The following is an 18,772-nucleotide window of genomic DNA, read 5'->3' as shown; positions in this document are numbered from 1 at the left end:
CTCTCAATAGTGTCAGCACGCCACTTGTAATTTTGGCTCATTGTGTTAAATTTGCTACTGTTTGTCCCATCATGAGAATGTGATGGGTGCATGACCTGCCTAGAACATAGCTTTTTTCATTATTTGGCATCAAGATTCATTTGATTGAAGTGAAACGTTGTGCTGCTGAAAGGAATATTTTGGACTACATCAGAAATGACAAACCACAAAGCGCTTTAGGTCACAGTCTGTTTTGAAAAGACAGATTTACTAATGACATAATTAATGTGCTAGGTTAATGCGTTCAGGTTTTACTGTCAAACGGAGCAGCTTAATTCTTCAACTGCAGGAGGCCATAGCCTCTGAACTTCATTTAGTTTATGGATGTGCTTTATTTAAACAAAAACAGATTAACCAACCCCCCGTTCTCAAGTATATTTTATGCAATGTTGCTGACTTTTAAAAAAAGATGTTTCGCCAGTCTCTGGTATGAATATGTTTAATGGTGTTAATTTGGGTTCTCTGACACGCATTTAAAAATGAGCTTTGTTCATTTTTGTCTTCGTTAGAGTAAAAATGGCTCGCTTTCATGGGCAGATCCCATCGGACATGCTTCATAAAAGTAAATATGGATTTCAGAGTTTAAGTTGGCTATTAGAAATATAGAAGCAAAGTTAAAATAAGTTTCAAATAGTAAGGAGGAACAGGAATTTTTCATTCTTCATTTAATCAGATGTATTCATGATGCCAACTGTTTGACCTCAGAGACTTCTCATTGTGGCAGAGCCAAATTTTGAACCTCATGTGAAAATATATATTTTTTGTGTGTTATGCTTAGATTTTATGCATTTGTACTTGCTCTGTTTTGCTATATTTTGCACTCTGTGTTTTTGCATTTGTGTGTTTTATCTGGGGCTAAATGTATGTCATTGTGTGACAAACATAAACCAAGTTAACCCTTTTCTATTATATTCCATTAATCATTTAGCTTTGGTCACAAAAACTGATCCAGAGCAGGATTTGTCCCACTCACAGAACACAGAAAGACCCAGCAACATCTTCCATCATCAGGTGTAAAAGCCAGGTAGCATTACACACTATCCTGAGCACACTGTCACTTCAAATGAAACACCGGATTAAACTAAGTCCGTTAAATTCATTCAATTTAAGTATCTTCAGGTTATCCTCACCCCACCACCACACATCTGTCCTTTCTACTTTCCCACCTTCACACATCCATCACTCATTATCATGGAAATTAAAAAACAGGGTCTTGACTGTGCCAAAAGTGAACACAGTGTACCCTGCAAATATACAAACACACACATTATCGCAGTCCTACACGCGCGCATGCACAACATAGTCCTCCTCTCTACCCCGCAGGCAGTCCTTGCTCCGCTAGCACACCATGAAATCTCTAACACTCACAACACATTTACATGACATTACCGCTGAAGTGCTATAAAATTGGTGCCTGAATAGCAACTGCTGAGATGCATTGTTTGTGTGGTGTATATACGTATGTGTGTGCGTGTGTGTGTTGGTCTCTGTGATAGCAAAGGACCACAGGAGCTTCAGCGCCCATTTACATTTGGCTGATTGTCAAAAACATCATTTTACCAATGGTCTGTAAAATGGGGAATATTAGTCCGTGCCTGTGTGTGGAGGAATTCCACATTTGAGCTGAGACCATATTCGAGTCTGTTGTTTGGTTGTAATGATCTCCTGTGGTCTCCTGTGTGCTGCTCTGGGATTAGTATGGTAATCATGGAGCATGTTGACACACACTGTTAGTCAGATTGATGTGTTTGTTTGAGTGGTGTGGGGCTACACAGCTTTACACACTGACTGACTGCATTAGCCACTTGCTACTAATCTGAGACTTAATGGCTTTCCCCAACAATGTTGTTCCCGTGCACAATGTTTTATTCAAATGCTTGCTGGGTCCCATCGTAAAGTGTTGAGATCTATCACTGTTACTTTCCTTTAGACAAACACTCTGTCCAAATCAGTGTAGCCATGTCTGAGGAGGTAGTTTATCACCAGCAATTATCCCCCAAGTAATACCCTTTCTTGCCCGTCTTGGTCTAAGCAAATGGGACAAGTCAGAGTTTTCAGATTCAATGAATATTGATGCAACCCCTTAGGCCAATGCTGACATATGTATACGTCTGTGCGCATGTTTGTGAGTGTGTCCAAAGAAGAGGGCAAAAATGCTCAGACTGGTTTGTATCTGCAACAATACAAACAGCCAGAGGAAACAGACTACTGCCTTCAATGTCCATCTGGCTCCCCCTTTTATTTTGCCAACTTGCAGCTATCCTGAAAATGTGCTCTCATAGAATGGCATTTTTATATCAAAAGCTGCAACTGTAGTTTCCTGGAGCGACTCTAGATTTGACCACAGCATCGCTGTCAAAGATTTGCTCAAACTGCAGCAACTTGAAGCATCTCCACTCAATGGCAGTGACGAAGTATGCGTACATACAGATAGCATTCTTGTATATATGCTACCGTGCATAGCATGTGTGCGTGAGGCCACTCTCACTGTGATGGAAAGCCTATGTGATGCAGACAGTGTGGGTTTGTGTGCTAACTGCTGCTCTGCGGCTGCTAAGAAGACAGACAGTCTCGACGCTATAGTGACAATGACAACAAACCGTTATGTTGCCTTTCCTGCCTCTGACCTGTGAGTTGCACACACATTCCACGCCAAACCCACCCCCTTTCGCCCCCCCCCCCCCCCCCCCCCCCCCACCTCTTCTTTCCCCCCTCCGCCGCCTTGCTATCAGAGTCTCAGACTGCGGCAGCATAGGGCAGTGAGACGGAAAATACAGTGATTGTTTCTGACGAAAATAGAGGGAGAGCAGGCGAAAGAGAGAGTCAAAGGATGACAGGGCAAGGGGAGAAGTGAATTGAAGAAAGGCACGCAGAGAGAGAGAGAGGGAGAGAGAGAGAGAGCGGGAGACAGAGCATTAGAGCCGACCATTTTTAAGGTCACTTCTGTGGCTATACAGGTTCAACAGAGACTTGTGGAGAGTAACAGCTCCACTGAGAACACCTGATTTTGTGTATATTTGAGAGGGTGAGTAAGAAAAAGAAAAGGAGGGTTTGGAGAGAAGGTGAGAGAGGGGAGGTGCAGGCGGTTTGGGGGAGAGAGAGCCGGGCTGTACCATAAAGACTCTCACCTTGTTCTGCACCATGCACACACAGCACCCCAGCTGTCATCCAGCCTCGCTCTCTTTCTCCATCAGGGCCGGTGGGGACATGCATCATTCATGAGCAGGGACTTATTTGGCTGCGTCATCTCCTCATATAACTGTCAATAACTTTTTCTGGCTCTTGCTTCACCTTTATTCAGGTAGCAGGATGCACCGGATGCACACAGGGAAATGCCGAATGATGAATTTCATTTCTCTAAGACACAGCGTAGATCTGCAGCAGGCGGCTTCATGGAGTGCACCGTGACAAATTTCTTTCAAACAGCAATTTGGCTCGAGATTGATGATCCATAGAACACACAAAATAGTAGATATAGATGGTTGGATGGATGAAAAAGAAGTCACTTCCAACCTAATTGAAATGATAATACATTTAAAAACGAATCCACTATATATAGTATTAAATGGATGTGGGTTTTCTTTTTTTATCTGTATGACATTAAAAAAAGCCTTTTGGAAAATAACACTTTAATATTCATCATCACTTTTACATGAAGAAAAGAGCAACCACACATAGCGAGTGTAATGTGAAAAGGTAATTATCTAAGAACGGCAATGTCCTGCCCCCAGCACCCTCTTCGCCAGGCCTGTCCTCTTCCCTGAGTCCCTGCGTCGCAGCCTGCTGCGAGGCCGCCTGCTGTGAAGGTCACCCTCCCTGCAGCTATGGATTACATGGGCACGCACAGTCAGGCAGAATACGATACCGCCCTTGAGGGGAGGTCTGAGGCTCAGACTGGCAGCGATGAACCCTCTGGAGCTTCTGGTCTGGGACCCTGTAGAACAATAATGTAGCTACCTCCGGTCAAATGCAGGAACAAGACGACATGCAAAGATGGATCCAAAAATAACTTAATCGTCTCTTCATTCACTGCAGTGCCAAACAGACACACTAAAGATTTCTCCTCTACACATTTCTCAGGTGGTTTTGTTTAAATATCTGAATGTGGTGAAAAAAATAAAGGTTCTATAGAAGTCCAAAAATGAACACACATTTATGAAGCAGAACTTCCTTTTTGTTTTCCTGTCGACCACCCTACAAGTACTTATCCTTTTCAAATTCAAAGAGGTCAGAGGTAACGCTCAGTGTGTCCATGGCTGCTGTATGTACTACTCCCCACCAAAGAAGTGTGTGAAAAGGAACCCTAAGGTATCAGAGCAGCGCTGACTGATGAGTCACAACACTCCTAGTAGGCATAAGCGCTAATCTAATCCTGTGGTCTTCATCAGGCGATATCAAAGAGCCATCAAAAGAGCATTCATCGCTCTGTTTTCTAGCCTGAATTCAAAGGAGGGGGATGACGCCTTTTATCCTGTAAAATGGTGCAATGAGGGTCAGTTCTCCCTTTAAGTGGGACAGGAGCCATTAGACAATGGCTCTCTCTGGAGTCATGCCACTGTTTAGAGGTCGCAAGAGACAAAAAAAATATTTATATATATACTGTATATCCACACACACAGAGACACACTTGGCAGATCGCGTTGTCCTTTGCTGGCTCGGCTCTCCCTGCTGTGACCTTAATTTGTTCTGTCTTGAGAATGAGTGCCCACCGGGCAGCTGATGCACCTCAAGGGAACAAAGTGACAGGATGTGTGAGCATTATGTGGGTTTGAGCATATGTGAGAGAAAGAAGGAGATGAGGATGAGATCTAAAGAGGTGGGTGAAGACTGAGAAAAACAAAACAAAAAGGCCACAAAGAGCGAGCATAATGTAAAGGTGTGCATGTGGTTGTGAGCGTTAGAGTCTCAGGTGAACCAGAGAGAGACCAGAGAGAGAGAGGCTGGAAGCCGTGGATGCAGGGCCACCAATAAAAGCAAAAGAACACAAGCTGTCTCCCTGCCGGCTAATCCTCTAATGAAGATTTGTGGCAGCGGCTGGCTGGTGATTATTGGCCCAGCACAGAGACAAAAACCATCTTTGGTTCTACTGTAAATACAATCTCTCACATTTACACAAGCTATCACAGGCGCAAATGAGAAAATTTAGGATGGAGGCAGGAGCGCTTACAATGTATATGGGCTGGATACTGCTGCGCTCAGACATGCTGTCAAACCCCTGATGCTAAATTAATAAGGAATCCCATTACAAGCCCGAACATTAACCAACATTATTCAGATGTGAAGAATGCAATGTGAAGTCGCTTATGTTTACGCTGTTACTCCTGTCTCATCGGGCCAATTGCACCGATCCTGACTATGCTAATTTTATGGAAATGCTTGTTTCCATCCTTCCTCCCTGGCTCCCATTTGTTACATTTCATCAGTGCTCTCTTGAACCACGTTAACAGCCACTGTCTGGGTTTCAGTGTTAGCTGAGAGCTGCGTCGAGCATATAAGCAGGAGTTCATCCATCCATGTATCCTGTAACAGTCACTGCTACCGCATTAGGAGAAACTGACAGTGGGTGATTCGAGCTTTCACTCCAGGCTACCATCTCCACACTTCAGTCAAACACCAGCCTTAATACACCACAAACACACAAAAATCACTCTGATAAATGTATTCCTCTTTAGAAAACCAGGAGTTTAAAAATACAGCATGTGGCAAACAACAGCCACAAGATAAACAGACACAGTAACACACTGTAAATGGATGACCTCACATACCACATTACCCCTCTGTCCCTTACAGCCTTCTAATCCACACCTCTGGCACCTCACCCTTCTGATCCTAGCTTCCTCCTCCCCCCACTTCCCCTAGGCAAGGGCAGGGAGCTGTGGTGCAGGTCCTGGCAGAGCCCCTTCTCCTCCCACCTGCTCTCTCCCTCTCTCTTTCTCTCTCTCTCTCTAGGGGTAGGGCCGCTTGTTCAAGGGAGAACTTTTGTGGAGACAGGTGTGCATACCAGACGCCATGCTAAGCTGTGCGCCACGCGGATCCCATATCTACCTGCGAGCAAAGCTTCCCCGGCTCTTGTCCAACACTGAGCTCAACATTTCTTTTGGCTGAAGCTACTGTAGCTGTCAATGGGCGAGACGTCTCAAGAGGGCAGGTCCTGACCAGAAACCTCCTGCCACCCTTTATTACCAGGCTGTTGTGCATCCCATCATCCATTATACAAACCATTAAAACACATTGGAACAGATTTAGTTGGCAGGGGGAAGGCGTCAAGGGTGGAGATTTAGGCTATTTCGGGCTGTTCATGTAACATTAAGGATTAAAAGCTAGCTCAAGGCTACTTGGAAGCAAAAGCTAGTACTATTCATTCAGTGCGTGTGCCTGGCTAACCCTTTTGGTAGCAAAGGCAGAGCTGTGTGAGGAGATGTCATTGTGGCTATAAGCAAAGTTCAGACAGGGCTGTAGGATGACATACCCAACAACAGTGTCTCAGATGCACAGCTCACGTTTCGTCTCTGAATGAGTCAGATGATACATGCTTAATGCATGCATGTTGGGAGGAAGCATCTATTTCTCCCCCTCGGCCAGCTTTAACTGCAAAATTGTCACCCACCCCCCGCCCACTCACATCTTGCTGTTTGCTCATTTCCTCTCTGCCTTTATCCCCTCAATGCTCTCTTAAGTCACTCTCCTCCTACACTATTCACTCACTCCATTCCACTCTCCCAATCCTTCGGTTGCTTCATCAACTTCCTCACCCACCTCCCCTCCTCTTCCTCTTCCCCTTCAGCTTCTTCCTCCCTAGACCATGCTCCTATGAATTGACCTTGCTGCATCTCAAGGAGAATTGATTTCTCTTTGGGTCTTTGTGTGAAACCCTATCTCAACAGCACTCAGAGGAATTTCCTCTTCCCCCCCAGAGCTTTATGGAGGTAATTCTCTTTCATGAGGACACTTTTCACTCCATTTTATCCGTCTGCCTTTCTTTCTCTCTTTCTCTTTCCCCTCCTCTTCTACCCGTCTTCTCTTCTGAGCACACAGAAATAGAGCAGACATGATTAATGCAACATCTATCGCCGCCAACGTTAGCTTTACTCAACCTTTTTATGCTTGACTGCTGTTTGGGAAATTGTTATTCATGCAGCTTCTAACGCTGTTCCTGAATTATCACATTAATTGATCAATAAAACGGTTTGACTTTTTACATTTGACAAGCCCCAGTGGTAAAAAGAAAACACAAGGACTGCATCAGACATTAATTCAACATAGATTTTCATAAATTTGAATAAAGGGCAGATAACATTTTGCTGCTTCTATCACTACAGCAGCCGACTGCTGTATCTGATTTTTTAAAATGTAAAATATGACTTATGTTGACCTTTTAAATGTGTATGCAAGCAGGAAATCTTTGAAGCTGTTCCCATATATTTACAGTGCACATTAACTTACTGTATCCGACAGGAACAGTACTAAACCCCTTTATGTTGGTTTACATTTTTGGTCTCTGGTTTGTATTTAGTCGACAGTTTTCATTTTCAGAATAGTAATGCTAGTGGTAATAATAATCTGAATTTAGTTGGGAGAACTCAGTTAACAGAATGCAGTAAATTAAAAACAAGCTCAAAATACAGTGTGCCAGTGTGTTTATTTTGCGGTGCCGCAAAATAAACCAAAAACATAAAATAAAAGTGAAAACTAATTCAATGGTATAAGATTAAAGAATTAATATTTAATCTGACATTTGCTGTGCAGTCCCAACTCTGTCAAACTGCTTTTCTCTTATAACAAAAAGAGGAAAAGAAGATTGTGCACACGTAGGGAAAATGCAAAGGAGCCAGAGTTTTGGTATCTAGTTTTTATATGGGCAAATGTTTTGACAGGTAATCCAAAAACCTTGGGGGCAGAAGTACGCACCTGTGCTATATCATGCAAATATTAATTGTAAATATAATGTAATTCAGCATAATTGCATCATTGCAGCTTCCGAATACAAATGAAGAACATTCACAAAACTTCAACATCAATCACAACAAAGCATAACTAACAATCAAAAGACCAATAAGTTGTAACAGAATTACAGACGAGATACTGTATAGTGAGTGACAATAGTGCAAAGGCATCAGGGAAATAGACAACAGTATGTATTTGCCACGATAAAGGCAACAGTGGGAGTTTTCACCCCAGAGAGCTGCAGTATGAAGAATCATCTGCACATCTTTCCACTTTGTGATCAGAGTGTCTGTTGAAGCTTGCAGAGCATTTCCCAGGCTTCAACTCCCAGGTGTCTTGTAGCCCCAGGATTCCCAGCGAGTAGTCAGCCAGACTGCCTTGGTGAATGCACTAATGTGACACCATAATCACACACAGGTGCATTTTTGTGCTTCAAAGAGCAGCAGCACGAGCTGTTGGTGGTGGCAGGTGCCGGTGTGTGTGCGTGTGTGCGTGCGTGTGCGTGTGTGTGTGTGTGTGCGTGTGTGTGTGTGTGTGTGCGTGTGTGTCTGTGTGTGTATGCAGGCTTTACATTTTATTCAAGTTTATGCATGTACATAAAACCTGCGTAATGTTTACATACTGTGTGTGTTCCACGTAAAAAAGGCCTCATCACTCTAATTCACAGAATGAAACCATGCGTAGTCCTGTGCCGTTGTGGCCTTTTCTTTTAATGAATGGTCATTGACAGAGGGCACTGCAGTGAGGCCAATGAAGCAGTGGGAGTCAGAGGAATAGACACCTCCACCTCCCTCTGCTCTGCAGTGCTACACACTGATAGGACACACACACACACACGCACGCACTCACAGACACAATGGGTTGCCTTCCCACCAGTCCAATAGCAGGCCTATTCATTAGAGTCTTTTACAGACAATATTGACAACCTGCTGACACGGAGTCACTCCAGCATAAACAAATGGAGCAATAGAGAAGAGAAGAGAGGGCAGGAAGGCAGGGAAGAGACCTGTTATAGTGGCTTTTTGACCGAGGAGTCTTCTTTACAAACCAGTAGTGAGCCAGACGCAGAGAAAGCGAGGAGAAAATAATCACAGCTGCCACTCCTGCTACTTCTACACAGTCACTTACATAAAGCTCAATCATCTCACACACACAAAATACAGTGCCACATTAATCTTGCATCCTTGGTCACTCCCATGACATGTGGCCTATTCTAATTATGATTATGGGAATAAGTTCCTCAATGAGCGCCGTGCCACGTGGAGGAGGTAGTTATTGAGAGGTGAACTGGGTCAACTGTGGTGGACTATCTCATCACACAGCAGTATTTAACAGCTATACCCTCACTTGTCAGAAAATATATTCCCACTGTTAGGAAATGGGATATTCTGCAGCATGCAACAGCAGGGTGGAATTAGAGCATCCTAGTTGATGAGGGGGAAAAAAGCAGCTGAATACTGAATTTAGCAGCAGGTCTACAAAGGAATTTCAAGAGATTTATCACTCTAAGGTGCTAGTCACTTCTGAAAGTTTATAACTTGTTATTTCCGAACCATCAGTAAGTAGCCATGCATAGTTTGTCAGCATGTTTCACTGCTGATTTCTCAAGTTTCAGCTGCAATAAGGCGTTCCAATCGCGGCTATGCAAAGAACCCTAAAGGGACTAACTGTGCTATGCATACCAACTATCTGGCTCATTAAAGAGTTATAATTACTGTGTCACTTTGACATAAACAAAGAGAGCAGAGCAGTCATGGAGAAAATGGAGAGGGAAAAAAAACTGCTGATCTGCTCAAAGACATATTCTCAGGTGTCTCTTTGAGCTGACCTCTGGAACCAGGTGAGTGTGTGCAGGCAGTCAGAGGAAGGTGGGGGTGGGGGGCTTGGGTGGGGGGGTGAATGGAATGAGCAATAGCTATGCAGACAGGTCAACAGAGAGACAGATTTTATTAAGACAGATGAGGCCGGAGTGGACACGCAAACACAAAGACAAAGAGACAGATAGACTACATGGCCCTGAGCTCAGGGGGTCAGCTCTGACTCAAACAGACAAGACAGATGAGACATGAAATAACGTCCAAACATGAAGCGGCTGTGACTGAAGCCCCCCAAAAAACACTGAGATGAGGCTAACTGGAACGTTTGTCAGACAGTCATCACTGCAGCATGTTTGGTGACAGTGAGAGGACGTTGCAGACATTTCTTATCTAAAAGCAGATTTCATACCAGGAGCTCCCTCCAGGCACCAGCGAGCTGGAAGCGTAGGAGGTTTTTTATTTTACACAACATGGCGGCTGATCACAATGACACCAAAGCCAACCGTGAGGCTCTCCATCAACAGGAGTCCAGTGATCATGTTCTCTATTAGCTTTGCCATTGTTCTCCCGCCACGTCGCTCTGTTCTCCGTCCAGATGTCACGCTTCGAATTTTCATACACAAATACACACAGTATCAGCATCAGCAGCAGCCCCCATACCCCTAACTTGGTGCAGAGCCCATGTCAGGCAGAGCTAAGCTGGCTGCCCGCGGCTTTGTATAGAGCACTCTGTACAGCACAACCGCACATCCATTGCCATTATCAGCATCAGGACTGTCATCACTATCACAGCGGCCAAAGACCTCTGCCAGGGCCACGGATTGACTACGTAGCTAGTTATCATGGATTTGTGAATACAATATCAAGGACAGAGCAGCACTGGTAAAGGTTGTTTGCTCAAGGTCACGCAGCACAAAGGATAGGAACAGCCTAATAGCCATACGGACAAAGCTAGTGATGCATTCGGTTTACACGGGTATTACGCACACCGTTCATATTTCACATTGAAATTTAAAAAAAAGAAGATTTATAACGCCGCTGGTCAGAGATATGTTATCGCAACCTTGCAGATTTATATCAGTCGGTTGAATCAGGAAATTTTCTGATTGGAGGTCCAGATCAGTCCGCACCAAAATTGTAAAGGTCATTACAATGACATTACCCTTTTCTGAGGAAGAAACCAGAAATGTCAAATCACTCAGCAGCCACATCATCATGCAAATGGAGCAGAATGTTAGGCACTGGAAAATCTCAATGTTCAGACAGAAATAATGGAAGATACTTATCTGACTGACAACTTAAGGAGAGGAGGAGACTGTGTCAGCTTTTTTTTTTTTTTTTTTTTTTTTTAGCCTGTGAAGGGAGATATTTTTTTTACAGACCATTAGACGTGATGAAAAACATACCGATTTAGCTACAACGTATTAACACTGTTTAAACGCCTCTGCATCTGGTCTAAGTATCTGTCACACATGCCGACACGAGTCTGTTTTCCTACAAAAAGGCAGCAAAACATGGCACAGCATAAGTCAAATTCCATGTTTTATTACCATGTTATTATACTGCATCATCGTGCCAAACAAAAAAATGAAACACTAATAATACTGCAACTATTGCACTGTGAGTTTACCCACTGTTTGTTACCGTGGTAATAGTGTGGTTGTGTTGTTGAGGGATTACACTTCTGTTAACATGTCCTAACCAAATATAATTTACGGTAAGAGCTACCACCTGCAACCCGATCAAGACAGTGCATGCCCTGCTGCTAAATGAGACTGAAGTTCACTTCTGACCAGATGCAATAACTGGAAATGTAGACCACACAAACGCAAAGTGACACAAAGCTCAATATAGACCAAACAAAGGAAAAAACTTGGGAGAGTAAGAAAGTTCCCCATTGGAAAGTCACTCTATAGCATGAACTTCAATAACTTGCTCAGAGCCCGTAGCTCACGGGAATACATTTTCTTCAAGGCACACTTGCACTTCAAACTCGCACACCTCAGACTACATGACTCCCTATAATCATTAGAGATGTCTGCTTGAAAAACATGCCTGCCGGGAGAGCAGAGGAGCAGAGCTGCGCCTGAATCAGCCCAGGCATGCGTTAAAACAAAGTGGCCTCTCTGGCAGAGCACATAGCAACACATACACACTTACAACAAATGCACGCACAACATCCACACAGTCTCACAGACAACACCGTGCACTTTCACAAGCTGGCACGCACTGCGTTACACACACACACACACACACACGCACACAAATAAACACACATGTTCTTCCTATCATATATACAGCAGTCACATTCAGGATGAGTGATATCACTGGACCTCAGAGGCATGCTCCCATCCTCTGTATGAATGTTCAAGCTGACTATGTGGAGCACAGAGACCACACAGAATCCCCTCTCTCAGACATGGCCAATATGAGACCAGAATACTAAAGAAGAAAGAGCTGGCTGACTCAGAACAGATCAACACTGTAAAATAACTAAAGGCTGTACTGTGCTTCAAGCAAAGGGCTGAATCTTGGTATGTTTTGCTTCATAATCTGCCACTAGTACGATGATCTGTTTGCTCAGCAATGATTAAGATGGTTATGCAGAACAGTCACATTGAAATTAGTGTCACAAATCCGTAAGAAATTCCTACTGTATGCACTTGATTAATGTGCATTTCATTGGTGATCAGCGGTTGGTATGACCCCGTATTTGTCAACCTCACCTCTACTGGCAGGATGCGAGAACGGCTGGTCACGTGACCAAACAGCCCATAATGACACAGTCCAGCCAAGAAACACTTTGACCTTCCCTGTCATCACTCACACCTGCCATATTAATGGCACACTATTATTGTAATTACACGCACTGACCATGATTTAAGGGTTCATCCCCAAGCAGAGCTCAGCAGTGACAGATGTCTGTGTGGAATGGAAACCAAGCAGAGCTCACTATTAATGAAGAGCTGCTGGTGGCCAAGTTTAAGTAGGGATTAGTGATCCAACAACATGACTGACCTCTCCAAAAAAAAAAAAAAAAAAAAAACCCCATGCACCAAAAAGCGACAACTCACCCAAAATCATGCTGTGTGTTGCCTTTGGTATCCCTGGGTTGACAAGTGATCACTCACTGCCCCTTGTCTCTCCTGCTTTTGCCAAGGGACAATGGCTCCAAAAATCTCTTTCAGAGTTCCTCTCCACTCTCCAGAAAGAGGCAACTCAGAGAGGCAGCGCTAGATGTGAGGAGAGACTGCTGCTGTTGCTGTTGCTGCTGCTGCTGCTGCTGCTGCACATGTCGTCCCTTGCGCCTGCCCTCTCCAGGTGAAAATCTGTGTGTGTGTGTAAGAGAGAGAGCGAGAGAGCTGGTGTGTGTGTATGTGTGTGGAGGAGGGGGTCTGGCGTTTCTGCAGTTGTGGCTCAGGTAAGCCTGAGGACAGTACGGAGGGGGTTAGAAACAGAGGGTAGAGAGAGAGAGAGAAGAGGGGAGTCAGAGAGAGGAGGGGGAGCCTAAAGTGTGACAGCCAATCACAGGGGGAGGCTACAGAGCCAAGAGCTTCTTCTCCACAGCAGCCAGGAGGAATTGCAGTGGTCTTCAACAAACAGCTGACAAGCAGTTTCTTCTCAACTGTATCATTTCACAAGGAGCTTCAGAGGGAAGAGTCCTCAACGCACTGTAAAGTCGGCTCCTGCTTTGGTCTGTCTGTGTAAAACACACACTCCCTTTTCCACTCTAGCTTTCTCTCCTCTCTCTGCTCCTTGTTTTTGGGGTTGGGAATAACCTAAAGGCACCTTACATGCCTCCGCTCTGATTGGTGGTAGCCTCAACCAATGGGAACCGCGGCAGACATTTGTCATCATGCAGAGTGGAAGTCATGAAGGAGAGACAGAGCTTGACTGAAAATGCCGTCTCCCCCTACCACTGCTTCTCCCTCTCATTTCCCACATTCTCCTCACCCGTCCCCCCCCCCCCACCCCCCATGCAGACAGCCTAATTGTCAGATTTGTTTATTGCGTTTGTTGTCTATCGCTCCTCCCCCTCTCTGGTCTTTGACTCCATGTGTATGTGGACTTGTTAAAGGATTAACCTTTTATCTGTGTGGCTCTGTCTCTCTTTACCCTTTCGCTCCCTCCATCTCTTAACCTGCCCAGGCAAGGTTACACATTTTATCTACCTCTGTCTTTTTAAAAAGGGATGGAATTTAGACTCAGAGTGGGGTGGGTAATGCGGGGGGGTGGTGGCAAGCAAAAAGGAGAGATGAAATAGAAAGCGACAGAGCGGAGGAAGCAGAAGAAGGAGGGGCAGAGATTAAACTAAATACAAACTGACAGAGGGATGAAGAGACATGGAGTGACAAGAAGAGACGACCGGGAGGATGGAATACAGAGACAAAGACAGACAGACAGTTGGACACAGAAGAAGGGCTGCAGAGAATTAAACTGCGGACCATGGCAATGCAGTCACTAATTGAAAAGGAGCTTCACAGCCAGCCTCTTAATGGTCCACTTCCTTCACACCAAGAAGCCACTCAAACGTCTGCTGTCATGTCCGAGGACCACTCTCTGCGCCTGTCTCTCTCTCCAGTTTCCCCTGTAAAAAGGAATCAGAGGAAAGCTAGGGAAGAGAGACCTTTTAAAAATCACACCGCCACAATGTTATTGAGAAGCTCAGCACTTAAGAGAAGGCTTAACAAAGCTGTCAAAAAATTAATCCCCTTGGGCAGGCATGCTTGCAAACACACAGATACAAACACGTGAGCCTGGGGCAACAGAAAATGCTGCCTGATGTTCATAGTGCCTCTTCTTCTCCTGTTCTCTCTTCTGCTGTCTTGTCTATCTCTACCCCCTCCACCCTTCTCACGCTCTCAGGCTGAGGCTGTGAGTCACAGGGTGTTGGAGTGAATACTAAGGAGGCTGGCTGACACCTCCAATACCTCTCTGCACAGCAGCTCCATTGCACACATTTAATCTATTGTATGTAAACACTGGCAGACTTAGGGGCCACAAACACCCACAGAAATTCTCACAGATAGTACGTTTCCAAAAAAAAAAGAAAATCCACTGACTCAAAGCTGCTGGTATTATCGAGCATATGGCAGCTCTTAGCTAAGGTGCACAAAAATCATCCTGCTTTCACAACCGCCACTGAGATCAAACACCCAGTCACTAGCTTATCATACATACTAAATGAACTTAGAAAGTGGCATATGGGGGCCAAACATGTAACAGTTTAGAAAAAGACAGATTAGAAAAGGAATTTGACCCAGCGAGTTAGAGGATCAAATCCAAATCATGTCTGCAGTGCTGGCCGGGAATATTACTTTTTAAAAATGAGACACCAAAGTTATCACCAACACAGCTGTGCATGTCAGTCCTTCCATGAGCATCTGTGCGTGTGTTTGTGTGTCAGCAAAAGACCTGATATAGGGTTTCCTCATTAGTTGTGTTGTTATCAATAATTCAGACCCGGCCCTTGTTGGCGTTCAATGGGCCGAGTGCTAATGTGCTGTCAGGCCAACGGGGGCCCAGGGCCCAGCGCCACTTTAATGGATGTCATGATGAGAGGGTGAAATCGGAGCAGGGAGATCCTGTATCATCCATAGGAAAGAAGACGGAGGAGAGGAGGTGGGGGGCAGGGGTGAGGGCCACCAAGGGGGAGGACAGATGGCATTTTTGGACAGGTATGGGAGCAGAGGAGTGATGGAGAGAATCAGAATGAAGAAAAAGTGAAAATGGAAGGAAATAGGGTTATTTGGTCCCTTTGTTTGCTACTGGCTACAAATCAATCATCCTGAAGATGATGAGCTGACCCCCTATCACCTCTTGATGGGACGGCATCATGGGACATGTGCTAAGTGGCCACCAGGGGAAGAGTTTAAGTGAATAATGAACTGACATTATTTAATTTTCCACCATTTAGATTGTTAGAGGTAATCCATTCACACATGCCTTTACAAAAGAACATACAAGTGACATTTTATTTTAGTTTTTAAATCATTTCCTGGGAAACTTTGCAACAAATGCAAATTATATGACCAGTTTAAGGGAAATTGGATCAGCCCTATTGAAATTCTTAATTTATTATTATTCATATAGCATGTTGAATTCAGATAATATGTTGCAACTTTCTGTGCAGACCAAAAGATGATTTATATTATTATCACAATTGTTGATAATTGTATTTAAATTGCCATGTTTTTCAGTATTCTATTTCTATTTCACCTCTCCTTACTCCTTTAGTTTTCTCCTGATTGTTAGACATTCCAATGGAAAATAAACTAATCTGAAAGGAATAACTCTATATTAATTAAAAAAAACAACAACAACACAAGTAAACTATCTCAGAAATTGAAAACACACACTTTACAAACCAAAATAAAAAGAGCAGGCTGACAATCAACCAGGAAGGTTTCAACAGATGCAGAAGTGCATCACATAATATTGTCTATCATAACATTTGATGCAGCCTTTTACTTCGTGAGATTGAGTTTTCTTTAATGTTGCTTACGATAAAGATGTTGTGTTTTATAAAATCTGTTTTCTCTGTTATATTGTTTTGCACTTCATGCTGCCATATACGCTGATAGAGATGCTGAATAAGATTTAACCAACTTATACTCTTTCTACGTGTATGAACAGAATGCATCAGCCACCTTTATGTCTATGCAGACACACAGACTTGATTTTATTATTCCTCAGAACATTGTTTTGACACTTGACCTTGACCTCTAGGTGCCTAAATCCCTTTCAAGTTTTTGTCAGGAGTACACACTATAAAGCTGTGAGAATTACAGTAAGATATATCACTGCCGAGTCTTGACATTGATTGCTGGTTAACCTATGCTGCCCTCTACTGGTGTAAACCTGTCAACATGAGATTCATTTCCTATAACCAGACACTGGAGTCTGTCAAAGTATTCGAGCCATTAGCAACCCTGTTACTGGATAGGAAGCTCCATGATGAAAAATGACCCCATGTAAACTGAGAGGGTAGTATGTTCCCAGAACCATGTCAACACACAGGGGTAAATAAGGGAACCAACCACAGACATGAGGCACAGCTGGTATAGTATTGATGGCCTGTCAGACTGAATCAGAAACACCTTACTCAAGCATAAAGCTGTCTGCAGTCTACAACAAACTTGACACAGCAGCTGATGCCAGTGTTGTGCTGGAAATGTTTTCAGTAGCAGAATGGCGAATTAGGCAAAGTGCGCAGAGCCTGAGTGCAGCAGGTCAGATGCGAAGGAAATGACTGCTGAGCATGAAGGACTTATAGGGGCTTGGCCAGCTGCTGTGTGCAGCAACACTGTGTGAGATATATATCAAACTCGAGGAAGAGAACACATCAGACCCCACCAATCATACATTGCTACAAGCCGCCTTTCTCATTCTTTCCTGCTGGGGAAACGCACAGTAAATCTACACTCACTGAAATCTGCCAGATAGACTCTTACTCACCTCCTTACAACAGCTTGAATTTTTCTTTTTTCTTTTTTTTTTACCATTATAGCTTTTTGAGGATCATAAATTCTGGTCATATTTCATGGGCTTCGGCCTGCAGGCACTTTGTAACTTTCCAGAAATGTTAGTTTGCCCTTTTACTTACACTCTGCCTGCATGATCTGCACCTAGGTCATATATCATGCCTTGGGTGTCTCTTGGCACTGTGGTGGTGAATTTAGAGACTGCCTATGAAGGTCAAAGGTGAGGGGGCAGTCAAGTGCCAGGCAGCATACTTGTACTTCCCCTCATAATGTAGCAAAATATTTACTATTATGAAATCTGAGGCAACTTTAAAGAAAAGAAATCATTAGTCTATACATAATATACAATGAGGCTACCATGGCTTACTGAGCATGACACATAACAAGTCCGCTCAGTATGAACAAAAGGACCTCTGCATTCCCCTTGAACTGGCCTGAGCCTGCAAGTCTGACAGTTCAGCATATCAGTTTGCAGCTGTGAGGGATAATCATCCCACCAAATTTAGACTATTGATCAGATGTGGATATGTGCAGGAAATGTGGCCAGCTGTACAATATGTTTCCTGTGCATTTTTACCCCAGGACTTCCTTTCAAACGAAGTGGGATTTTTGTTGCTAAAAACAAGTTGTTAGTAAAAGTACTGTGAGAAATATGAAAACAGAGATAGGTTTCCTATAAAATACCCAAGATGCAGTATGAGAAAAGCAGAAACATAAGCCTGGTCCCTAAAACAACATTATTTTCCTCCCACTTCAGAAGAAGATGGTTCTTCAGACCGAGCTATCAAAATGACATTTGAGTATGTGTCGTAAATAATGACAAGAGATCATTTTGTTGCTTTACTGCTCATCTTGATTTCAACAAATTTTTCCCTCTTACTTTTTATCGTTTCAGTATTTCTTACTTATGTTATGAGCAGCCAATTGTTTTATTTCATGTTATGTTTATGATGGAAGGAGATGCATGGAGAGGGACTGTGTGTGTTTTTGTGAGAAATCACAGATGTGTGTACACAGGTGGGTGTGTGTGCCTGTCCTGTGAATCCACATCTGCCTACAGAAATGGAGAATGTTGATGTTGACTGTCACAATCTCACACCCCCCTGACATTTTTACACCAGCAGCGGAGGACAGGGCGTCCTTCTTTCCAAACCACATTCATATCACACATTTACTCTAGATCTGCATGCAGCTCATACGTTTAAACATTGCTACAATCGTTTCTGTCGTGCTGCTCTTTCCAGACTAAATCCTTCAGGCTGGCACATTCCTACTTGCAATTATGTAATGATGCTTATTTTATAACATGGCAGTTTGAAGTAATTATCTTCTCCATAGATCACAGTCTCACAGTCTGTTTCTAAATATCAGACATTCCTCAGCTGAGAGTGAAGTGGCACAGAAAAAAATAAAACAAATCACATCACTGCTACACAATTCAGGCTTCTGCATGTCCTCATTTCACTGTAAGTTACAGTGTCTCATTTG

General features: G+C 43.7%; 2 protein-coding genes across 3 annotated transcripts in view; one reads left to right on the top strand and one right to left on the bottom strand.

Moving 5' to 3' along the window:
• Positions 1–18,772, top strand: part of birc5b (baculoviral IAP repeat containing 5b) — a 35,500-nt gene that overhangs the window by 12,267 nt on the left and 4,461 nt on the right. The gene's annotated exons all lie outside the window — the stretch shown is intronic.
• Positions 1–18,772, bottom strand: part of znf385a (zinc finger protein 385A) — a 57,936-nt gene that overhangs the window by 38,515 nt on the left and 649 nt on the right. The window lies entirely within an intron of this gene.

The sequence above is a fragment of the Trachurus trachurus genome (assembly GCF_905171665.1).
Source record: "Trachurus trachurus genome assembly, chromosome: 7".
NCBI lineage: Eukaryota > Metazoa > Chordata > Actinopteri > Carangiformes > Carangidae > Trachurus > Trachurus trachurus.
Note: the sequence above shows the minus strand (reverse complement) of the source record. Positions and strands in the feature narration are given on the sequence as shown.